The sequence below is a fragment of the Callionymus lyra genome, chromosome 9 (genome assembly GCF_982586985.1).
Source record: "Callionymus lyra chromosome 9, fCalLyr1.hap1.1, whole genome shotgun sequence".
NCBI classification, from domain to species: Eukaryota; Metazoa; Chordata; class Actinopteri; order Syngnathiformes; family Callionymidae; genus Callionymus; species Callionymus lyra.
Genome location: NC_141826.1, coordinates 20,843,349 through 20,870,132, shown reverse-complemented (window position 1 = coordinate 20,870,132; position 26,784 = coordinate 20,843,349). Strand labels below are relative to the sequence as shown.

General features: G+C 39.6%; 2 protein-coding genes across 3 annotated transcripts in view; one reads left to right on the top strand and one right to left on the bottom strand.

Moving 5' to 3' along the window:
* The window catches only part of macrod1 (mono-ADP ribosylhydrolase 1), a 210,398-nt gene that overhangs the window by 135,999 nt on the left and 47,615 nt on the right, over positions 1-26,784 (bottom strand). The window lies entirely within an intron of this gene.
* The window catches only part of flrt1b (fibronectin leucine rich transmembrane protein 1b), a 41,170-nt gene that overhangs the window by 8,561 nt on the left and 5,825 nt on the right, over positions 1-26,784 (top strand). The gene's annotated exons all lie outside the window — the stretch shown is intronic.

Here is a 26,784-nt window from a genome sequence, read left to right as displayed (position 1 = left end):
AATTCAAATTCATGTTATTACTTTAAACCAGTGATGTTTTGATGAAGCTTCATGAAGCAGTGTCGTTATCTTCAGAGTCCACTAGATGGCGTCTAGGCACTTTGTTTGGAACAATTGTTCTTAAGGAAAATCACATCATTTTTAAACTGGTGGCGCCACCTGCTGACCTCTAAACAACATGACACTGCTTCATGAAGCTTCATCAACACATCACTAATTTAAACCACTCTATTAACCAGCTCTGGGGATCTCGTGTCACTAGCAGCCGAGCTCGTCATTATTTTAACATCTGTAGTCACACAGGAATGTAACCAGCAACCCGCTATGATCCATTTGTCTGTATTTTCAAAGATTAATAAATGAACAAACACAATTAAAAATGAATATAGCTTTTAGACATCCGCAGACATCTGTTCTCTGCACTCGTCCCTGAGCGCGACGCTCGTATCTGAGCCGCACAGATGGTTCCACCTGCCCGGGATCTGATCCCGGTGTGATCCACAACACTCCAGCGCCGACAGAAGAATGCGCTTTAAGGGATCTGCCGAGGAACTGATACAGTTGCTTCAGACCCCGATAGCTAGACCAGTATTTCAGTTTTGGAAAATAAGCCTAAAAAAAAAGAAGAAGAAAAATCCCGATAACGGGAAGAGACGGAGTAGAAAAGCAAATACATATGGATGTCTTATGTAATCTCAGAGACACTTGAAATAAGAGCTTCTTTTTTTTTGGTCTCGTCGAGTTCACGAAAACCATCTGGCTCGGTCGATCCCTCAGACATGAAGAAAGGGAAAATTCTGAATAATAAAGGACTTTTTATTTCCGACAAATGTCGGATGAGAAACAATCCGAGGAGGGAAATAACAAAAGGACGAGGGTTTAACAAGTGAGAGGCTTTAAGAGACACGAGTGATGACTGACGCTCATGTGGCTGTCAGTCTATTTATTGTTGCCGCGGCGATGTGGGCAGAAGAGGGGGCGTCGCAGAGAGAGGTATTATGGGCTGGAAACGGGCGAATTCGTCAATGATGATTCCTTTCGATTATTATTCATCTGGTTAAGAAGAGAGCGAGAGCTTTTTTTTTCTCTTTCTGTCACGTCAAGCCAGACCGTCGGGACACAGCAGGGGTTCCGGGCCGACACCACAACATCCTGTTTACACGACACTAGTTGTTACTAATTATTATTTTAATAGTCGATGATCCACCGGGGATTTCAGCTGCGCCACGGCTCTCGGGGCAGCTTCCTCACAGCGGGGGAGCCCCTTATCAAGTCCGGCTCCAGGCGGCTCTGGGTGGGGGGTAAACCCGGGGGACTGTCTATGATCCCCAAGTGCCTGCATGGGTTTCTTCCCTAGAACCTCCGCTTTCCTCCCACATTTTAAAATAATCGACGAGTCCACATTGAACTTGTACAGTTTCTGCTCCACCTTCGATCGTCCCAGGAGTACCAGGAGTAAACACGAGATGGAACAGTGGAGATTTACATTATGTATGGTTCTTTCTCTCATTAAATATCTATACTAGCTTTTTAAATATTCACTTTTCACTCTGGACAAAAAAAATGTATTTTATATCAGGTTGAGTGAAGTTGTTTTACCACGGTATGTAAAGTAAATAAAGCCTTGAATTCTCTCCAGCACCTCCATGGACTCTCCTACACTCTCCTCTTTTTTTTCTCACTATATCCTCCCTCACTCCTCTCCTTATCCATCTGTCTACCCCCCCATCCTTCCTCCCAGCCGGTCAAAGCGGCAGGCCGTCAACAATGAGTCTGGTTCCGCTCAAGGTTTCTGCTTCTAAAAGGAAGTTTTTCCTCGCCATTGCTCACTGTACAGTGTTTTGTTTCTTGCTCTTTGTTGAATTGCTGGGATCTATTTTTCCTTAATCAACTGTAGTCTTATTTCAACTGTATAGTGTCTTGAGATAACTTTGTTATGATAAGACACTTTAAATAAAATTGAATTGAATTATTTAGCGATAGCAATATTTATCCCGTTTTCTTTTAGCAGAACTCATACATTTGTAGTCAAAAGAAACTTTTTGTAAATAAAGTCTGTCGTGAACAGTTTGATGATTTAAGAACAAAACAGAAAATGGCAATATTGTATTTTTTAGACCAAATGTATTTGTTCTACAAACTTTTTAGCTCAACATTATTCGATGGCTTTTGTAGCGTTTGAAATATTTATAACAGAACAATACGCAAGAGTACGTCGGCCCAGGAGTGTAAAACATATTCAAGCTTCGGAACTACATTTTTTCCACGTAAAAGATTAACAGAATTTTAAATTACTTTCACAAAAAAAAATATTATAATAAATAATTTATAAACTGTGAAACAAAATGATAATTTCTTGAATAATCTTTCAACTCTGGTACAGGAAATTGTTAATTGATTCCAAATACAAGTTGTTTTTTAGAAAAAAAATGTTAAACTCAATGTTAAAATAAATCTTTAATGATCTTGAATCAAATGTAAAAAACTGTGAAACAAAATCAAAATTTCCTGAAACCAATTTCAAAACTCTAAGACAAATTTATCCTGAAAAAAATGTGAAACAAAACTTCCTGATTGATCTTCCAACTTTGTTTAAGGAAATACATTTGTTTCAAATTAACAAACGCTGAAACAAATATAAACTTATTTTACAGTTTGTAAATTTGTTAAAGATCATTTTAAATTTTTCTAAAACAAATTTATAAACTGTGAAATATATTTAAAATGTGCTAAAAATAATTTCCAAAATCAAAATGTAAAATTTGTGAAAAAGTTTGTTCAATATTCTAAAGAAATTGTACAAACTCTAAAATAAATGTACGCTTTCCTGCAACTAATTCAAAAACTATGAAAATAAATGATGATTTTCCTGAAGATGATTTATAAACTATTAAACAAAATGACAATTCCCTGAAAATAATTTTTATAAACTATTAAAGAAAACGAAAAGTTACCGAAAATAATGAATAAACTATGAAACAAGATGACAATTTCCTGAAACTAATTTAAAAACTATTAAACGAAATGACAATTTCCTAGAAATAATGATTTATAAAATATGAAACAAAATATTAAAGTTTACTGAAACTAATTGACAAACACTAACAAATTTACAATTTCCTAAAACAAATTCATTAAATGTGAAGCAGAATAATTTCCTGAAAACAAATCAGAGTTTGTAAATTTGTTTTCCACAACTAGGCAAACATACAAAAGTAACACAGAGTCACAAATCTTGACATAATTAACAAAAAGACGATGCAAGAGAACACGAAAATATTATCATCTATTTCTCACTCTGGTGATTGCTCCTGATGATAAGATTCCAGGGTTGAGTCAGTACTTGGGTGACTTAGGTCAGTCTGTCAAACTGAGCCTGAGAAACCTGGGTGTTGTATTTGATAAAGACATGTCTCTTGTTCAACACTGCAGAAAACTGACCAGAAACTGTTTCCTTCAACTGAGAAAAATCTCTAAACTTAGGAAAATGTTGTCGGAACATGATCTGGAGCTTGTAATCCATGCGTTTGTTTCTTCTCGTCTGGACTATTGTAACAGTTTGTTTTCATGTCTTAACAAGAAGGATCTGTCTCGTCTGCAGTTGATTCAGAACTCTGCAGCGAGAATTCTGACCCGCTCTAGTAGAAGAACTCGCATTTCCCCGATCCTTAAAACTCTTCACTGGCTTCCAGTTTCTTTCAGGATCAACTTTAAAATTCTGGTTCTTACTTTCAGATCTATTCATGGTCAGGCTCCTCCTTACATCACTGATCTGATCCAGCCTTACACCCCAGCTCGGGCTCTGAGGTCTGTGGATCAGAATCTACTTATGGTTCCACGCACACGGCTCAGGACCAGAGGAGAGAAATCTTTTCAGGCTGTTGCTCCTAAGCTTTGGAACGATCTTCCTCTCTTTGCGCTTGATGGATCTACTGACTCCTTTAAGAAACACCTTAAGACGTTTCTATTTGTTCAGGCTTTTCCTTGAATTTCTCGAACTCCTGTGTTGTTCTCAGTATTATCTTGATCTTTAAAGTATGTACTTTTTTGAGTATTGTTTTGATTGTCTAAGCGCTTTGTGACCCTGGTCTCGAAAAGCGCTATATAAATAAATATTACTTACTTACTTACTTACTTAATTGCTTGTCCCGTAATCTGTGTAGCAGTTAAAACCAAAAATATCTCTGCAACCAGTTTTCTCGAGTCATTTTCTCAACAACACTTGTGATCATTTACGCAGCTGGAACAGGATGTGGAATAAAGTTACTTAATCGAACAGACTGCGGCGAGATGGCTGTTCTCACGAAAGGAAACATTTCCATTTACTCATATCGTCGAGGCAGGAAATGGCGAATGTAACAGATGTAAATTGAGCGCACGGGAAATCCACGTGAGGATCCATCAGCGGAATTAAGCGTCTCTCACGACCGCCGCCGAGTCATTTTCCAAAACAAAACAAGAGTAATTGTCACAATTAGGGAAACAGTGAGCACCAGGCATCAACTCCACACTTAAGGTAAACGCAGATGACAATTACGTCATTTGGCGAAGGCTCATTAGAAGGGATTAGAGACGAGAAGTGACAAACCACAGCTCCACCGCCGTGTCGAGCAAGAGTGAAAATCCAAAAAAAAAGGCAATTGAGGAAACAAGACGGTGCTAATAAGGGATTCATTTGTGTCGTGTTCCCCCTTTTTTTGTGTTATTGCTCGGATGAAAAGACGAGGGACATTAAAAGGGAAATTGCTCGGGAACAAAAGCGGTGAATACATCAAACCCATCCAGATTTTTACACCTCGTAGCGGCGGCGGTGCTTTTTTTCATGGACTAGTATTCTGGGGCAAACACTTTAAACAGTCCGACACAAGCCTGTCCACGTGTCCTCAATTTTGATTTCTCAGGACTTATTTTGCTGCTTCAAAGTGAAGAGATTACGTAAAACTTTCCTCAGTAATCAAATCTTTTTTCTTTTTTTTTTGACCCATTTTAATTTTTCACTGCTCGCTCCGGAAGGAAACAAACTGACTAAACAAAAGTTTAGTCAGTTTGATGGATTTTTTAATTGTATTTATGACCACTGCAGGCTTCCAATTTAAACTTTTTAAGGTCAAGGCAAAAAGAAGAAGAGGATAAACTTTAAGGCACCAAAGCAAATGTGTATATTTAATATTGTAGAGGAAGTTATAAACAAATATATAAAAAGCCATGCAATTCTCATTCTATCAATATGATTGTTTTCATTAGCGGCTTGTATTTAATGTTTATAAAAAGTATACAAAACCACGTATGTTACACACTTAGTTGAATCAAAATAAACAAACATATGAACAACAACGACAGGTTCAGGAACTGGCGAGTTAACCGCTAAATACTTTTAAACAATGACATAAACTTACTTAAAGAAGTCATGTATTTTGCTACATTATTCCCCAACAGCCTGTAATTCCTCGTCTTTCTTTTTTTTCCGTTTCCGTCGTCAGTTGACCTTTGACACGAGCTTCCAAAATGGCTGTTGGTTACCTTTTACCGTTAGATATTGAACAGTTGAAAATGTTAAATAACGGTCAAGTCAGGACGATTTTATTATGTTCGCTCGACGAAAACAATTCCGCTATCGGTATTTTTTTAACAAATTAAAAGCCAAGGGCGGAACACGGGTACATTTTTCCGGGCATTAAGGCGAGTGTGGAGGACGGTCACGGCAAAATCCAAACCCTGCCACTGTCACCTATGAATTGTTTCCACTAGGAAAGGTTATTTTTACATTTTTAACTGTTCAATATCCAACGGTAAAAGGTAAACAACAGCCATTTTGGAAGCTTGTGTCAAAGGTTCGTAAATCAAACAAAAAAAACATCATATGTCGTATGTTGCGATTGAAATCGCCCTCTTTAGCTTCAGAATAACGAGACAGATCGGAAATTATCGGACGCTCGTAACTTGAACTTGATATTTGTTAAGGTTCAACTAATGTGTTGATTCAAGTGTGTCTAAAATAGATGTGTGACTCTATTGTATCATCAGTATCTGTTTGTACAAAACTCTAAAAACTCTATTTTCATTGATATATTGACAGTAGAAAATGATCTTGAGCCCCGCCCACTGAAAACACTTCAATTTTCTGGAGATAAAATATTTTTACCATAACCACGCCCACTCTGCTGTGATTGGTCAAGCATCAAGGTTTGTCACCTAGTGTAATCAATCTCGGAAGTCTCCATCTCCAAGGGAGTCGTTGTATAAACAAAGCGGCTGGAGGAGGAGTGAAGCCATTATTACGTCATAATGGACTCCGCTCTCGTAACCTCTCGTTCGCCCAGATTTCAGACGGGGATTGGAATATACAGTAACTTGTCAAGGACCACATGCCGACAAAAACAGAGGAAGCTACTTATTTATGAACATACTGTAGGTAAAATACTCCATTTTCGAGATCCACGAAAAGTGTAGAGAAGGTGCGTGGACATGGAGTTGATGCCGCCGCTGTACTTTCATAATGTTAGATGTCAAAGATTAACACGTAACATCTACGTCTCCTTCTAAATCTTAAACTTTCTCATATCTGATTAGCCGTTTCCTGTTGTTTCCGCTTGTAATGTTGCAGACACGGTCATTTATCTCCGCTGTAATCTCCGCTTTAATCGCCAATCTGAAGTTTATTGTATATTTTCCAAACGCATCATCATTGTCATACAGAGCTTATGTATCCAGGCGAGTTTGATCGTTATCTTAGTGGAGGAGATGTTTATTCGCTGTTATACTCAGGGTTATATTTGCTAATGACGTGACAGATGCTTTATGCTAATTAACTCTGATGAGAGGAATACTTGACTCTTTATTTTTGATTGACAAAACAACTCAAGACTTCACTCTCGTTGCATGAAATCCGATCCAAACGTTTCCTTTCCGGCCTCAGTGGTTGATGGAAGTGACCAGGGGACGCAGATTCGATTGTCGAACCGTTGCCTCGGATGTTGTTGCAGCGTTAAACGGGGACTCGTAATACGAGTCGGGGGGGAAATGCCTTTTTATCCGCCGGCACTTAATAATTGGCGAAATAAAGTGATGGTGTGGGCCACGTATAATCATTACACAGACCAGGAGTCTCGTAAGACCCGGAGGTGTAGAGTTAGTGCGCTATAGGTGACGCTTTTAGTCTCTTCGGATGCTTTAAACACCACATTTGCAGCAAGAAAATCTTGCATTTCTAATGACTTTTTAATCGTTATTCTAACGTCTCATTCAACCGTCAAGACAACTTGAATTAGAGGGTCTTATAATTTGATGTTTGCACCGATGGATGTGAAGTCGAGGGTTCGATTTCCTTCGCAGCTGTTGCTGCGAGTCTGTGACCTCCGGCGAAAAGAAAACCAGCCATGATGACATTTGGGAACCGCTACCGCTCCTTTTTTCTTTTTGTTTGTTGTGTGTAAAAGATTAATTTTCCACCCGAGGGCCTGAACCGAACCTTCGCCGTCGCAGCAGTCGTGCCTTCGACACGTTAAGCGGAGACGTTTAGGTGTAAAATGTTCATCTGTTCCACCTCGGATCTACTTTTTTTGCACTCCTCGCAGGAAACAGCGTTTATCTGCCGAGATGCAGGACGGTGATGCGCTCTGAACACTCCAGATGTGGTTCAAGTATCATCATCGTCAGGATTCTTCTAATCCGACCCGACATCACCCAGATACACGGCGTTTACGGCGTCACTTCAGCACAATCAAACTCGCTCGACAATCGGGCGATACAAACGCAACGAGGCCCAATCTTAGAGCAATTAGAGATAATAGCGTTTCAAAGCAACAGCAGCAACAAAGAAAAGCCCTAGAATGAAATATGGTCCTGAAATAGAATTGCCTAATTAGCGCTAAACGAGAGCGGAAAACGCTAAATTAAAAAAGAGGAACATATTATGGTATCTTTGGAAGTCAGGATTATCTGCTATTCTACTATCTCCGTATGAATTACTTTTTAAAAAGAAGGTAGAAAGAAAATATTTATCTTTCGTCAAACTTCTCATTTGGACTCGACAGTCACATACAGTAAACTCTGAGGTAAAGCTTGATCATGTAATGAATAAATTACAATTTTTTTTTAGTACCATTTTTACTATATTCATTCATTCATTCATTCATTCATCAGAGACTGGAGCCTATTCCAGTATCATAGTGCGAGAGGCAGGGGACACCCTGGACAGGACGCATATATTATAGACAATCCTCAGATCTCTCAACAAACTCGGTCCATCATGGATGATGACATCATCCTCTGAACACTGTCATCAGTGAGCAGAGAAGCAGACGGAGCACGAATGTTCCTTCCCATGATGCAACACTAATAGACTGAGGGACTCGTAAGAAGCTCTTAGAGGACTTTGGTAACGTCTTTATAAAGTTAACCCTGAAACCCCACATACGTTTGATACATTTTCTTTGGTTGTATTTTTTCTCATTTCATGATAAAATTCCTACGCCCTTGAACGCATCATTGGCATTTGATTGGCAGTTGCAGAGTCTAGATCACTGGACAAACTACTGTCCATCAATGGACGATGACATCATCCTCTGAACACTGTCATCAGTGAACAGATGGAGCATGAATAATCCTCCCATGATGCAACACTAATAGACTCAGGGACTCATTCATTCCTCGTGCTATTAGATTGTTTAATTCTGAGTTTGTCTAAATCTTTAAAACGGAAAACATTTAAAAATAAATAAATGTGTAGTTGAAAAAAGGACAAACAAAACAGAAAAAACATGACTTGAATGACTATTTTATTAAAAGTAACTATTAAAAAGGACCACAATTAAATGTTAATGAATTAATTAAATAGATAATACAAGACTTTACCAATGAGGGCTATATAGTTTTAGACTTGTAGTACTCACACAGCAACAGAAGAAGTTTGTATTCAAGTGTGATTGACAAATAAATCCAAGATAAACAACTGTAAAAACAAAAGTAAAAGACACTCCCGTCAGCTGAAAGAATGCATCGGTGTCGTTTCAACCTCAATTTGTCGTCTGTGGCTCATAGTTCATGTGGTCTAACGTTTGAGTCGTCCTCAGATGACAAACAGAAACGTCTCGCGACAGAAAGAAGAAACGACAGAGAAACCAACAGTGTTGTTTGCAGGAATGTAACAAAGCATGTCAGCTTAGTTTGAACCTCCAGTATCTGGAGTGCGAGAGGCGTCTTCCTCACAGTAGTGGGGTGAAACCACCACACACACACACACACACACGTTAGCTTGACATCAGTGTGTTCTCGTAGCAAGACTTTTCATTTTGTCATGGACACACTACAATGAATGGATGCTGGATCTGTTATGCAAGTGTGGATTTAATTTTTCCTCCCACAGTCCAAAAACATACAGAGGAAATTGTCCATACGTATGAGTGTGTGTGTGAATGGTTGTCTGTCTTTGTGTTTGCGACAGACTGGCGTCCTGTCCAGGGTGTCCCCTGTCTCTCGCCCAATGAAACTGGGATAAAGCGGTAGAAAATGAATGAATCCTGATAGAAAATCTTAAATTTTTATGATTAACAACAACAACAAAAAACAATTTTTAAACTTATATTTCAAATAGAAAATAGTTTTATATAGTTTCATGCCAATAATTGTTGGTTTTTTTGTCTTTGTTGTGTTCAGTGTTGGGAAAGTTACTTTAAATCAGTGACTTAGTTACAGTTAATAGTTACATCTTTCAAAAGTAACCGAGATACTTCAAGTTACTCGTTACTTTCAAAGTAACTTGTTACTAGTAAAGCCTTGATCATAAAAAAAACAACAACATTAAATCGTTACTGCAAAAACAAGTCGCTATTAGCATTAAAATACATTCTGGTCTATGCCTCAAAAAAGGAACGAATTACTGATGAAAATAATCCCAATCCTTAGTCGACATAAGTGAGTAGAAAATAAGTAAAAATTTGAATTGTTGGTTAAACTATCACGTCATCATTTAACGACAAACTAAGAATCAACGACAGCGGCTGAAAGACTCGCTGCAGCAAAGTCTCCACGAAGCCCGATGAGGTGTCGACACTATCTTGTTTGACTCGGACCCACATTGTAATTGGAACTTCTGTGTGTGGAAGTCGGTCGTTTGAAAGTCCGCATGATGAGGGCGAGCCGTTAATTACCGGCCTCTCGGTTTCGTCCACGGCGTGTTGGGAGAACGACGCGACCCTGAACGCACCTCCATGGTATTAAAGGCTACGAGTGTAATCGGGCCGAGGGGTCATGAATGAATCGTGCGTCATTACCTCGTGCAAATGTGCAGGTGATAGTGTGCGGTTCCGAACGGCGTCGAGCTGACCTCGCAAAACACATAATGAAACTCTCTTTCGTCATGTCAACCTCCTCCTCCTCCTTCTTTCTCTCTTTGGCGCTGATATTATATTGAAAAAATCTCTGATAACTCAGCGGTGAAGTCGCTCAACTGTGGCGTGGGAGGATTTTATTCTCAGTCCTGAAGGAAAAGTTGCAATGAAGCCGGTCTCTAATGACTTGATCAACTGTGAGACGACCTAAAACTTGTCGTCTGTGAAGGTCTTCTGGACGAGATAGAGACTCGGATGAAAATATATAATCACAGGCAGTCGTTTTGTCACAAATCCAGATGCTAGAATTCATTTGGATTGATTTAGGGAGAACTGGAACACCAGAATCATGATACATATTTGTCATTATATAGTACTTTATCAGTATTTTCAACAACAAGGTATAAATATTATGTTCCTGATGAAAAACTTGTCTCTTAAGAAACAGTTCATTTAAATAACTCCAGAATAATTTAAATAATATGTAATCAAAATTATAAAATACAGACATATTTGAAGATTTCAATTAAATTTCGACCAACAATGACCAGATTTGATCGTTCTTAAGACATAGAAACATAAGAAAGGTTCGGCTAAGAAGGAGCAGTAAGAAACGGGTGTTTCCCAGACATGTTCTTAGCTGCCCTTTTAGGAGAACCTTAACTTAAGAAGCTTCGTAAGAAGCTCTTAGCGGACTTTGGTCACGTCTTTATGAGGTGAACTCTGAAATGCCGCATACGTTTGATAGGTTTTCTTTGGTTGATTGGAGTTAAAACCGTTTAGTCGTTTTTTCTCATTTTATGATAAAATTCCTACGCCCTTGAATGCATCGTTGGCATTTGACGATCGGTGAAGCAAAAGTTGAGGATCCGTTTCTTCTAGTCTCTGATGCAAAAACGTTTATTTATGTAGCATTTAAATACAATGATGATGTTTTTAAGGATTAATTAAACTCACAAATGTTATTTCATATTTAACGTTTTAGTCAAAGTCATACGATAAACTCAAATATGCTGATGTGTGTTGAAAACTTAAACTTGTTCAATAGATACTTGTTTGGTTTGTTCATTGATTACTTTATTATTTGTAAAAAAAAAAAAAAAAGAAAGAGGAAGAAATATAAACTCCCCTGACGTTGATCACTCGCTCAGCTCCGTCTTACGACTCCTTCTTAGTGAAAGATCTTCTTAAGCTAGGAGCAAATCTGGAAAACACATCCTGTTTTCACAGCGTTCTTAAGATCGTTCCAAAGAAGATCATAGCACTTAACTTACATAAAGTCATGTTTATATAAAAATGCCAGATATTATTGAGGTCGAATAATACACAAAAAACTACAGTAAGACTAGAAGTAATTAAGTAAACATGTAAGTAAATACACATTGTGATTGGACGGTGAGCTACACTGCTAAAAGATTTCAGTCCCTTGGGTAACAAAGTATGAAACCCCGGTTCTAGGACACAACTTAATCCAAATGAATTATATTAAGAATAAAACAGAAAATTAGGTTTTCCACTTCGAAAGAAATACTTTAACTACTATCAGACTAAAGTATTTGCTTCACGCTTTCCTTTAAAGCCGTTAAGTTCTTCGTCTCATCTTTGCGTTAAACCAAGTCATTATTGTCACTGCAGTTATAATCCCGATCGTCTGCGCCGTCAATCTCAAACGTTCGCTCGTCTAAAGTCTCAAATCAGTCAGTGTGTCTCAAAATCAATCGCCTCTCTCGCCCCCATTGCTATCCTTCCCTTTTTCACCCCCAGTGCTCCACTCTTCAATCAGTCCACCTCCTCCTCCTCCATCTTTTTTTTTTTTTCCCCCCTCGCTTTCTCCTGCTCTTCAGCAGCACACTCCCTCAACGTCTTGTTGACTCCCTCCTCTCGTTCTCATTCCCTTTTTGGAAACTGGCCTCCTCCAGGGCAAAACTTCTGCAGCTCATTTCGTTTCCCTCTTTCCACTTCCCTCCCTCCTTTAACCCTTCAATTTCACTTCTATTCATCCCCTTTTTTTTCTCCATCTCTTCTCTCCCTATGACAATAGATTTCATCTATTGAAATTTCTCCATTCGCACATCTCTGCCTCTCGGTGGGATGTTCTCGGAGCTTTGTCCGATCTTGCTCGTGAAGACTGGAAATCAGCAGCGGAAAAGAGGATAAAAAAAATATATTCCATCAAGGGTTTTTTTCGGTGTAAATATGGAGTTGAAAAGGTCATTTTTACACCGCCGCCAATTCCAGTAAAAAAAAACCTCTCAGCGGTCAGAGAACATGTGCCTTCAATGGACTTTTAAGGTAGAGGAGGAGAAAATAGGAACTATTTAACAGCTGATGATGAGCTTGGGGTCAGAGGTCAGGGTCTTTTATTGGCAGCTTCTATGGAAATAATGGTGAAATTCATATCTGCAGGAAATAACCTCTTGAAATAATTGGTTGCTATATTTCCGTCCTGACACAAACGGTAGCAAAAAGAACCGATAATGCATGAATAAGTGCTATATATGGGTTTAAGTTTCATTTCTTTATCTTAATCCTTTTTTTTTTAAACACACAATTAAGCCCTAATATAATACTGACAGGACACAATAGACGCAAGGTCAAGACAATCTTTGGAAGTTTTAGGAATATGGATTTCATTTTTGAAAACATGAATTGTATTTTAGGGAAAGTTGATCTTTAACGCAGCCCTGCGAGAGATTGGACATCTTTGTTTCCGGCTCCCCCCAGTGTTAGAACCGTGTAATGACACAAAGGCAATTCTGCTACAAGATAAGTGGGCATTTGTTTACAAAACAAGGTTCTTGTTGGGTCAGTTTAACTTTCCATCTCGCTGAAAAACACAAAACCCTTGGTGCATGGGCCATTATGGAAATGACAGCAATCGCCGTCAAGTCAGAGTTCGAGTTAAAATGTCAAACACCACTAAAAATATGATGGAAAAAAAAGAAGTACCGTATTTTCTGGACTATAAGTCGCTCCGGAGTACAAGTCGCACCAGCCATAAAATGCATAAGAAAGAAGGAAAAAACATATATAAGTCGCACTGGAGTATAAGTCGCATTTTTGGGGGGAATTTATTTGATAAAATCCAACACCAAGAACAGACATGTCATCTTGAAAGACAATTTAAAATAAAAATAGAATAGAGGCAACAACAGGCTGAATAATTGTACGGTATGTGACGTTACATGACTGAGAACCTGGTATGTTAACATAACATATTAAGAGTTATTCAGAGAACTATAGCATAAATAACATGCTAAGAAGTTTACCAAACCATCCGTGTAACTCCAAATAACTCAAATCCAATGAAATCTTCATCCTCGGTGTCACGTTTAAACAACTACGTTAACTCCGGAGGTAGAAGATGCGGCGCTTCCTCTTCTACGTCGAAATTATCAAGACAGGCCTAGAGCGCCCTCTTGCGGTTTATGTGAAAATAACATCTGAAATGATATTCCGGTAATAATGTGTTAATAATTTCACACATAATTCGCTCCAGAGTATAAGTCGTATAAGTATAAGTCAAACTATGAAAAAAAATGCGACTTATAGTCCGGAAAATACGGTATATAAATGTTACATAGTGCTGCTTTTAAGCGTCGTTTTGGGCGGTTTCAGAAGTAACAACATTTTTAACGCCGACACAGGCCACATGAATTCTGAAAGAAAGAGGTGAAAACAGGAGGATGAAGTCGTGATACAGAGTCTCCACTGACCCTCGGCTACATTCATGAATGATAAGCAGGTGAATTTCAAGTGAAAAGACAGAAGAATGAAAGGAAGTTGGAGAATAAATGTTTTAAAAAAAAGTCTAAATATTTCACGTAAACTACTCGTGGATTCGACGGACCGGCTGCGCAGCTAAATCCAGAGATAATTGACCTCAAACACATCTCTGAGCGAGAGAAGCGAGATGACGGGAGGCTGAGAGGGAGACAGTGAACGCACCACGGTGCAAACTATGATAGAGAGTGGGAGTTACTTTTCTGTCACACTAGCGTTAGTGTATTGTTGTTATCACTTGTTTGAAGAAGAACACTGGGCTGGGTTGGAGCGAGCAAGTCTGGAAAAGTCACTGGAAGTTCAAAACAAACGATGTTTTCCAAGAACTTGTGCACAATAGACAGTTGAGAATCTGTTTGTTTTGTTTTTCTATTAAAAAGAGAGTATTTGTCCTGATAAGTGAGACAGAAACAACATACTGTTATTGTAAGCAGAAAATATCTTGTTGAAATAAACCAAATTCAAAATGTATTTCCGTAGCGTCTTATGAGACCTAAAAGAAAAAAAAGAGAAATCAATGGCAATTTTGTGCCTGAGCTCAAAAGCAATCTATACTGTTAAGGGTACTCAGGACACACTCATGCCCATGAAACATTCCCCGTTGGTAAGAAAAAGTATCTAATAATGGGTTCTTCTCCTCCGTTATTCTCCCTCATTCACAGAGCTATCCCTGTTTGGATACTTTCGACGACTTTTAACAAAACCCTTTAACCATGCAAATGACCCATAATGCACCACTTCAGTTGATGATTATAACAGTTGAGATTTTAAGAGACAAAGTGTTTAATACATTTAAATGATTGTTACCTTAAAGCTACAATATGCAAGTTTAAAGAGATTGTTTCTGGCTCCCCCATGTGTCAGACGAATGTAACTGCAACGTTATGGCTTCCGTACAGTACATTTTTGTACATTTCTTTACTAAACTAGAATAAAGGCTATTGTTGGCTCTCGTTTTATCTCCCTGGTCACTTTATAATGTTCAGTAATGCCGGTAAAATGTTGTACTAAATATGAAAACACCGTTTCTGACCCACTGCTGTTAAACATGTTTGGTGGTCACTTGGCCCTCACAGAGTCTCCTGGCTCTCAAAATGTGTGGTTTGATCAATTTCCGATGCCATAAAACTAAACTAGTTCTGCACTATGGAGGACTTTTTTGAGTCCTAATGAAGGGGAAATTGTCTCATAAAAAATGAATCGATAACACTTTTTAATCTTGCTTATACTGACTGCACATTTTAGACTTTTTTTAACTGTTTTTTTTTAGAATCCCCTCCTTATCCTTGGCTTTGTTAAGATCATCGTACGTTTGCGCACTTCTGCACTTACACTTAATATTTTGAGTGCACAAGTGCATCCCAATGAAATGAAAATGTAGAGCGCAATGAGCACTCAAATGTCCAGAAATTGAGTGTGGATCGATGGACACTTTCCACCCTCAACGGCCGCCATCTTGGTGACGCTAATCTGAAGCTACGTCACTGACGACGCGTCTTCGGAGCAGATACTGAAGTAAATGTCTCGAAAAAACAATAATTTTACCACAAAATAACACAAGAACAGTAATAACAAATTGAAACACAACTTAATCACTTGTTCCAATTGGCGAAAAGTGTTGTCAAGTGTCGGCAAGTTTTCCAATGACTGGTTGTGATCAGAAATAAAAAGTAGTAGAAGAAGAAGAATCTGTCGAGTGTGTAGCGACAGTGTTTGATTTGAGACAGTACTACCCTGTCGAAGATTTCATTCAGTGCAAGTAAGTGCACTGTCTTACAGTGTACTGTAAAGCAGTGCACTTAGAGAAGTGCTCGAATTGAGACACAGGACAGTAGTGAAAAGACGTATTTGGCTGAAACATAGCAACCAGTCTTCAAATAGAATTATTTATTTTACATTTTTCTTAGGCGTTTATTCTCTTTTCTCTTGTGATTTGAAGTGTTATTGTGAATACATTACTGGGAACGAACCTCCTGAATGTAAGTTTTCAATGCCTGCGACACGGACACACCGAGGTTCAAAAGGTTGAAGGTAAAAAAAACAAAAAAAACAGAGAATCGAGCTTTTTCCTCTCGACTTCTAACACGACGCCTGATCGTCTCTTCCTGACTCGTGTTAAATGGAAGCAGTGTGTGCTTGTGCGTTAGAAAGCCAGTCACATCCCTCTCACTCCTCCTTTAGCCACTCTTCTTAAGGGCCTCTCCCCTCTTTCTCTCTCTCTCTCTCTCTCTCTCTCTGTTTTTCATTTCCCACCTCCACCTTTTGTCCGTCTCGCCAAAACACTCCGTCGCTCCCTCGCCTCCCTTCGCTCTTTCTGCCCCCGTCAGCCTCTCGCTCCGTCAAAACACTTAAGTGATTGTTCGTCCGGGGGTCACGACCCCTGCGATCCTATGAAAACTTTCAGCTGGGCAGGGGGGATGGGGGGGGATTCGGTGTTGAACATCTGGGGGGCGTCCAAGCACGGATGAAATATGAGCCGTTAAATATGGACGCGGGGGTTTTTACGGGCCGATGCCTTGTAGTCGATGTTTGTGCGCAATAAAGAAAATATATTAAAAGAAAAAAGTGTGAAGAGAAAACACACTTTTATACACTTTTTTTGTAAATGTAAACGTTGTGGTGTTATTGTGCGTCGCCGTGCATTCGTCGGCGGTGGTCGACGCTCAAACACGGGGGGCCTTGGGTTAAGGCTTCGCCGACTTTAAACCTTGCACGGGCCGACAGTAATTTCTGCCTCCAAATTACATTCCAATGGCTTCATAAATCTGCCTCCTCCTCCTCCTCCTCCTCCCCCCATCTACCATTCCATCTTCCCTCCTCTCGCCTAAAAGTCTAGTCTCACTTCATTTTTTTTTTTACCCCCCTCTCCCTGTATAAACCTTCACACTCGTTCCTTCTTTTTTTTACTCGCTCCATTTAACCATCACCCCTCCACCACCACCAGCAGCACCACCGCCATCACTTGTTTTCTCGTTTCCCCTCGCACTCCCTTCTTTCCTGGTGCTGGCGCCGTAAATGAGAAACAGGGAGGCAAGAGATGGGTTTACGTGTACGGGTTGGTTAAACAGTCGCCGCTTCACACACACACACACACACACACACTTAAATCCATACAGATATCGGGAGCACAAACGAAAAGGGAAGAACACAACGTTCAATCTGACAGTCCGACTTGTGTTCTGCATAACTCCGGATTGATTTTTTATTTTTTTCGTGCCCCCCCCCGCCCACCCCCCAACACACACACACACACCGAAGAAACATTTGTATGCGCACGAGCGTTCGCGTAATTTAATGAGAGTTCTCATTCCGCGGATCGCACCTCCAGGTAAAATAATTGCCAACGTCGGACCCCCGATGACTAATCCAAGTGTTCTCAGGCCAGTTGTTTTTACTGGCCACGGGTGGGCTTCAAACACACCCCCACCACACACACACACACACACGTCTTCGCGGCGTTAACTACCGCTCTGCACACACCAGGACGGAGTATAATAATGCATAACGCGGACCATCTTTTACATTAATACCGAGCACCCGAGGAAGAAGAGGCCAGTGGAGAACAATAGGTCTGTCTGACAATGGGGCCCGGAGGACTTCTCTTCCTCGGTATTAATATTCAGCAGAGCGGCTGTAGCGAGAGTGTGTGTCAGCAGGGACGCATGCTCATCAACCCAGCCAACACCAGGGTTAGGCAGCCGCATGATTACAAAGTGCCCGGACTTTTGTCCCCGGCCCAAAACTATTAGTCGCTCGCTCTCAATCACTGGCTGCGCTATCTTGCGGGGGCTACTACCATGCGCCTGGCGTTAACACACACACACACACACACACACACACACAAACAAAAAAAAAAAGAGTTTTGCTTTTCTCTTTCTTCCAATCGAAGCTGGAAAGGCGCTTATTTGCCGGAGATGGAGATTTGACATTGACAATCGCCCTGTTGCTTTCTCATCTTCTCGCTCAATTGTAGAGCTTGAATGCAATTTCCAAACAAAGACGACGAGTGTAAATAACAGTTAAGAAACCAAAGGCGAGGAGCCGTTTCCCGATACTTTGTTATTCCTGCGTCGGAGCGTCGCCGTTCTGGACGGCGAGGAAGAATGAAAGTAATTTAAATGAGGAAGGGTAGTAACGGATGAAAACGAAAGGGGTGTGTATCGGCGAGAATCCGGCGTACGATAGATGGTCAGTGATACATATATTGTGATACTGTAGTAACAAGGATATATGTGTAGTATTGTCGAGTACTTGACTCTGGTGTTGAAGTATTTACAGACCACTTGACTCTTGACAAAGTCGTAACTGCTTTCATTTGTTTTGAAACCAAAATATGTCCAAACATCAGCTTTAAAAGCTGCTGGAGTCGACTGTATCCTCTCGTCCTCAGTCACCACAGGGAACTTGTGAGAATGTATCTTTAGCTGCAGAGGAAGTAACTATTTTTTTTGTGGCACAAAAATTGTAAAAACGCACTCTATGTTTGCTGTTAATTCTAACGATACATATCACGACACAGGGGCAACGATACGATATATAGTGAAACTGCAGTAACAAGGATGTATAAGTAGTATTGTCAAGTACTTGACTCTGGTGTTGTAGTATTTACAGACCACATGACTCTTGACAAAGTCGTAACTGCTTTCATTTGTTTTGAAACCAAAATATGTCCAAACATAAGCTTTACAAGCTGCTGGAGTCTACTGTATCCTCTCGTCCTCAGTCACCACTGGGAACTTGTGAGAATGTATCTTTAGCTGCAGAGGAAGTAACTATTTTTTTCGTGGCACAAAAATTGTAAAAACGCACTCTATGTTTGCTGTTAATTCTAACGATACATATCACGACACAGGGGCAACGATACAATATATAGTGATACTGCAGTAACAAGGATGTATAAGTAGTATTGTCAAGTACTTGACTCTGGTGTTGTAGTATTTACAGACCACTTGACTCTTGACAAAGTTGTAACTGCTTTCATTTGTTTTGAAACCAAAATATGTCCAAACATCAGCTTTACAAGCTGCTGGAGTCTACTGTATCCTCTCGTCCTCAGTCACCACTGGGAACTTGTGAGAATGTATCTTTAGCTGCAGAGGAAGTAACTATTTTTTTCGTGGCACAAAAATTGTAAAAACGCACTCTATGTTTGCTGTTAATTCTAACGATACATATCACGACACAGGGGCAACGATACGATATATAGTGATACTGCAGTAACAAGGATGTATAAGTAGTATTGTCAAGTACTTGACTCTGGTGTTGTAGTATTTACAGACCACATGACTCTTGACAAAGTCGTAACTGCTTTCATTTGTTTTGAAACCAAAATATGTCCAAACATCAGCTTTAAAAGCTGCTGGAGTCTACTGTATCCTCTCGTCCTCAGTCACCACAGGGAACTTGTGAGAATGTATCTTTAGCTGCAAAAGAAGTAACTATTTTTTTTGTGACACAAAAATTGTACAAACGCACTCTATGTTTGTTGTTAATTCTAACGATACATATCACGACACAGGGGCAACGATACGATATATAGTGATACTGCAGTAACAAGTATATATGTGTAGTATTGTCGAGTACTTGACTCTGGTGTTGCAGAATTTACAGACCACATGACTCTTGACAAAGTCGTAACTGCTTTCATTTGTTTTGAAACCAAAATATGTCCAAACATCAGCTTTAAAAGCTGCTGGAGTCGACTGTATCCTCTCGTCCTCAGTCCTCACAGGATTTCATTCAATTTTTCTTTTAGTTGCGGAGGATGTGGTTACTGTTGCCATCTAGCAGCCAGAAGTTTAATTGCAACACAAAATGAGAAAAACACTTTACTATTTTTATGTTAATTGTGGATGTACAAAAATCCAATAATTCTATTTTGTACACTATTGAAATATAAACATGAAAAAAATATGATTTGAAAGCCAAAAAATAAGAATAAAAATTTCAAAATTAAAGTTGTTTTAAAAGTCATAAAAAAATACAAAAACATACACTGCTGTTGATTATCGATATAGTGTCGTGTAAAATAAATTGCAATATATAAGCGTATCAATATTTTATTACACTCCTTATGACAACGGAAAGTCACTACTTTTGAAAGTCATAAGTAGTATAATTCTCCGGACCACCTAGAGTCCCCTTGATGTGAACATCTCCGGTTCACGTCAATTGTTTTTGCGCCTCCTTGAATTTTTCTAATGACTTTATCCTTTGATTTTGATCAAGAGAAGAACGTTTAACTAAACAAGCGTCGGAACAACAAACCCGCCAAGCTGCTGTCAGTGCATAGAAATATCATCCATTATTCATGACTGTTTTTAAAAACAGATTACTCATTTCTTTTGTTACTCTGACAGCGGAGAAATGTTATTATTACAACGGGGAGGGAAATAATGTGAGAAAAATCCTTACTTAATAAAACTAAAACGTCTGCTTGGTCAGTAAAAAAACGGACTAAAAATAGAATTGTCTAAAGAAGGGACACTTCGTTCTGCTTGATTGTTGAAAGATTTTGTATTCAATACACATCGTTTCGGAGTAAATTTTATACATGAAAATAAAATGCTATCAAAGATCGAAAAACTTCAATTAAACCATCATTAGTTTGTGTTGTTTTTCTGTCTTGTAATCCACAAAAATATCACTTACCCAATAGGAAATGTTAAAAATATTAAATATTTTGTTTGTTTTTTTTACACACATTTTAGTTAATAGAAATATTAGATAAAAAAAAGCATTATATTTTCTAAAAATATTATATGTTTTAAAGTGTAAATCATGGACAACAAAACAGTAAATAACTATAAGGTAAGGTAATGTAAAACTTTATTGATCCCTTATTGATCTCCTTCGGGAAATTGTTTATGTTTATGAAATATATATATACACACAGTATATATAATATATATAAGAAAAAATGGGCAGAAATAATTAAAAAGGCATCTTTATGTAACCACAGATCACAATATTACATAAATGTACTTTAAATTATAAGAACAACAACAACAAAAAACACATACATAATATTTTGAAAAACACTTTGTGAGTCTGAACATAACGATGCTAGTTTTACAGTCGTGGAGCGAGACAAGCTCGAGAGGTTGATCCGGACGTTATGAATAACTAACGCGGTCAGAGATGATATACAGTACACAGCAGGTTTCCTAGTCATGCATCATTAACGGCCAACAGTCATGAAGTAATTATAAGGACTTTAGCTCCGCGAGCAGGTTAATTGCTGCGGCAGAACGGAAGTTAACACAGCAGCAAATGAGCGTAAATCGAAAGGCACGTCCACAGCTCAGGATTCTTGAAGCGGCTTCAAGTGATAGATTTATGTTCCACCATGTGTAGCATCAGAAAGGATGAAGGACCCCGAATAATTCATTATCCCTTAGGATTGTTACGAACCTACCCTGGGCCACACCGGGACTGAGTAACTGTTAGAAGAGCGGAGAAAACAAACATACCAAACCTGAACAGTAGATGCTGCCAGACCTTCCTCCGCCGCCGACACCGAGCTGCAGATTTAAGTCTGACTAAGCGAGACTGTAATGGTTAACCTTTTCCAAAGCGCAGGGACTGCTTTCTTCGTTCCTCTCGCTAGTCTTCATTAATTTTGCAAGAAGTAACATGACAGGAATGCTGAGCCGTAGCGGCTGGAGAGCTAAACATTGAAAAATTGATTGTTCAAGTATCTTTAAGGAGAAATATTGCACAAGTTGAGCGTCTGCCTTTTTTTTTACGCTACGATTCTACTTGTCATTTCTACATCCTTGAATACAAGTACATGAAATACATCAGTGAATTTCTGAAGAAAATAAAAATGATAGGGATGTGTATCGGATACTGCTGTCAGAACCTTTAAGCTTTATTTATTTTCCAAAATAAAGCAATATTTCATAACATTTACATAACAAGTGTTTCCAATCTTCTGTGTTCTGTCAGTATGGTACTGTGTACCTGAAATGGAATACATGGGGGTCTTTGCCAGGTGAGTCAGGGTCCGACTCATTCAGATAAAACTACTTTGAAATACACATTTTAGATAAATGTTATTATTAGGGAAAATAATATTGTAAGTAAGTAAGTAATATTTATTTATATAGCGCTTTTCCAGACCAGGGTCACAAAGCGATTTAACAATCAAAACAATACTCAATAAAGTATATACTTTAAAGATCAAGATAATACTGAGAACAACACAGGAGTTCCAGAAAATCAAGCAAAAGCCTGAACAAATAGAAACGTCTTAAGATGTTTCTTAAAGGAGTCGGTAGATCCATCAAGCGCAAAGAGAGAGGAAGATTGTTCCAAAGCTTAGGAAATAAAGTATCAAAATGTTCACTACAGTTTCTGTTTTAACTGGCGTCAAAACTGTTAGAACGTTTTATAATTTACGCTGTAAGAAGACATTTGTTCCTTCTTTGCCTTTTGCTCACTCTATCAATTGAAATTGCAAAAGGGGTGGAACCTATCCAAGCTACTTAAGGTGTTACGGCACTTTTCCACTACATATTTCCATCCCTAGTAGACACAACTCTCCGCAAATTTTACCTAAAGCGCCGCAAAACTTCTACAATGGCGTTCTGACCAAACACAAAAAGGACATCCCCATATCCTCACATTGTTTTTTTTAATAATGGCGGGTTTGTTTCTCGTGATGACTCTTAGGTATGGTCTTTCTTCGACCAATCCGTGGTCGGCAGTTGGTCGTCGTCACCTTTTTGGCAACGGATCGGATCAGGTACTAAATATAGTCCGCTTCGAAGTACCGTGTTACTGCAACAAAACGGCACCATTTGGAGTCGATTATGGCTAAGACGGGCCGGTGGAAAAGGCGCCTTAGTTCATCAAAGACAACGCATCAACAAAACGTACAGACAAACGAAATACATCTGTTCGTCGGAGAGTGTTGTTGGACTTCTGGAACCAACAAAAGTACAAAAAAACACAACTCAAAGGAGCCAGGATCTCCTCGCTGTAAGACCATGAAACCACTGTGCTGCCCACACTAGGAGGAACATTTCAACTAACTCTGAGGCCCAGAGAACTGCTGGGGGCAAATCTTTAACTTTCTCTGTCCTTGATATGAAACTTGACCTTTCTCTGTGCACTGATCTCGACTTCCATCATTTTTCTAAAGGTAATGAACCGACAATTAAAACGGAGACATACGACCGGAAACCACTTAGTAGAGTAGAGTAGATCTAGACAACCTCAAACCAATTCGCCGGTTTTCAACCGAGGACAACACATTCTGAGAATCAATCACAAAAATGTTTTCCCGAACATTCTTCACGCCTCAAGTCATGAATATTGACAGTCCGTCGCGCGGCAGGATGAGGTGGAAATAATGCTGCGGACGTTCAATATTCACATCTTGTCCGACGCATGCAGACGCTTCGCCCGCAGTCGGCAAAAGATTAGCGCGGCGTCTTCGGGGCTTTTCAAACAGACGTGCAGCCAATTAAGAGGACTTGTCTGGAAGATGACACTTTGGGTTATTGAAGGTGGCGTCTGTTGTTGGATTGTGAGGAATGACGTCTAATTAGAAGTCCGGGAAAGTGGAATCATGGTTCGACTTCAAAGCGTTGACCCCCAAATTACTACAGCGTAGGGCAGAAAATTTCCCGAAGAGATTGATGGATCCCCCGGCGGAGTATCATGGTATCTGTAACGGCATCAAACGTAAAGCCCTTTAATCGTGTGTCCTTGAAGAGAGCGTCTCCTTTAAATGCCAATTAGAGTCGACAGCTTTAACAAACAATGTCTGCTTAGCATTCAGCGGCGTGTCAGGGGCCCCTTTCATTATGCCAGTCACACTCCGGACACATAAATATGTTTACAACGCCACCGACTACACACATCCGTCCGACTCCGTCGTGCCAACTCGCTAAACTGTGGACCCGACAAATTAAGAGATTTTGCGCTGATTGAGACGTTCGGCAAAATTATGCGAGGCTCCTACTTTCACCCCTTAAAAAAAAAACAACCTCGGATGTTTTGTGTGGGAGTGAAAGTAAGCACGCCTTTATCTTCCATGATTTGAATTTAAGCAAAACCCCGCATGATAATTTCCCAGCTGACTAAGTAGACTACTTACTTGTGGATGGAGTGAACAAACCAACGAGAGCGACGGAGCATTTAATAGCGTGGATGGATCTGTCTCTTTACTCTCGGTGTTGCCGGTTCGGAAATCCTCCCACAAGGCATTAAAAACACACACCGACCCCCTGAATAAAAAAAAAGTACTCGGCGTGTGGCGCTTAATGAAAGGGTTGATCTTGGTAAGAACGGTTAAAAAACGTGGTCACCTTTATGTGTGGACCGGGAGTCTAATGTGGGCATAACCTTCAAGAGGAAAGGTACTTTATCTAATGGGCATAACTGTTCAGCGGGGAACAATCAGTGCGTCTGGATTTAGCTTTTTCAATAGAACACTATAATGGCACCATGACAATGAAAGCAGATGATTTTCGCCCAAAAAAAACAAAAAAAAACATGTCGTCTTCACAAAATAGATTGAGTGGCCGAAGCCATTAGAAGAGAAAGATGGAGGTACCACACTGGCCCTGGGTAAAACGCTCGTGTCTGGCAGGTTGTTTTTTTTTAAATCACCTCCTGTCCTTTTTGGAAAGTGACGGATTGTGAGGTCAATTAAGGTCCTTTGTAGGTCTCTTTGAGGGGAAAGGAAAATGTATAGGTCTGCGGTGAGACCTGCTGTGATGGATGATTTGACACGTACTACAGGTGGAAGCGTCTGGCGAGAGAAAAAGACAATCAATTCGTTTTTTTTGAACGTGATAAATCAGGATATGGAGTGGAACGCTAGGAAACTAGTGTGGATGATATAGAGAGGATAAGGTGAAGGACAATAATCTGATGGGAAAATTCCCAAAGAAAGAACACGTGATCGTTTTAAGTAAGTAAGTAAGTAATTTTTATTTATATAGCGCTTTTCCAGACCAGGGTCACAAAGCGCTTAAACAATCAAAACAATATTCAATAAAGTATATACTTTAAAGGTCAAGATAAAACTGAGAACACAACAGGAGTCCCAGAAAATCAAGGAAAAGCCTGAACAAATAAAAACGTCTTAAGATGTTTCTTAAAGGAGTCACTTGACTCCAAAGAGAGAGGAAGATCGTTCCAAAGCTTAGGAGCAACAGCCTGGAAGGATTTCTCTCCTCTGGTCCTGAGCCGTGTGCGAGGAACCATCAGTAGATTCTGATCCACAGACCTCAGAGCCCGAGTTGGGGTGTAAGGCTGGATCAGATCAGAATAAAGTTGATCCTGAAAGAAACTGGCAGCCAGTGAAGAGTTTTAAGGATCGGAGAAATGTGAGTTCTTCTACTAAAGCGGGTCAGAATTCTCGCTGCAGAGTTTTTTTTAACTGCAGGGGAGACAGATCCTTCTTGTTAAGACATGAAAACAAACTGTTGCAGTAGTCCAGATCCAGATCATGAATTTAACAACCCTACCCATTACTTTGTCTGGTGCCACCTTTTTATAGTATACTATTATATATTGGCCTGTGAGAAGAAGCACATGCAGTTTCCACAGCTAGGTTTCTGATGATTTTCCCTAGAGAAAGTGTAAGAAGTTTGAGTACGCAGACATGAAACACCTTGTTTGGAGTGGTCCCAGGTGGGCATTTCTAAGCGTGGCTGACTTGTAGGATGTACCAGGACTTGCTTGGTATTCCCACGTGTACGTAGGAGATATCCAGGGAAACTTGCGCTGCAACACCATCATAATCCGGACTTGGGCTCACAGAAGGTTAGAGGTCTCTATCACAATTTGAAATTGAATTAAAAGACAAACGTCTCCCGCCGTTGTCTGAGGCCTCAGTCTCGCCGGAGCGAGAGTTAAATGCGTCTCAATGTCACTTTCTGCAACCGCCGGATTGAACTCAAACTCCCAAACCTAAAGTCTGGGAACCGTCAACGTTGATTTGTCAAACAGTGAAAAGTGAAATCTGATCATTTTACAAACGTTGTTTTGGTTGCCTTCGGGTAAGTTTTTAATGCAATCGGTTGTCATGGCAACACGAATCAGGATGGTTACGTTACTGCTGTGGCACAATAATAATAAAAATCTCAAACAGCTGACATTCGGCTTAAGGCAAAGACAGCTAAACTCTACTGACTTTACCATTGTGCAAGTGAAAAATTCCTAACGGATAAAAGGCGATGCGAGATTCTGTAGCTGGATTGAAACGGCCAAGAAAGGGGATTTTCAGTATCAACCAGTGAAGCACTTACTCCTGCAGTGTTGCATCACATGAGCAGTTTAAAACGACACCATCAGCAGTGCAACTCTTACTCTAAACGTGAAAACCTTTTCTCTTTAGATATAAACTCGGATGGGATCCAACACAAATTCATTTGAGTTAAACATTTTTTTAAATAGAAATCTCAGGTGTTTTTATTGTTGGATTAAGTTTCAAAGGTTCAAATTATTGAAAAAAAAAAAGGAACCTGTATGTGTGGTAAAGAAAGAGAGGCGCAAGTGGGCATGCACTGTCTAATGGCCAACAATGAACCAGATGGATTCACCGACACCGTTCAATTTTACTTTCCCCCTTTGGATTGAAGAAGTTAATAAACCGATCCAGAGCCAATGTAGTGGCTGATTTTTATGCATCCCCATAAAGCAGCCAGATGAC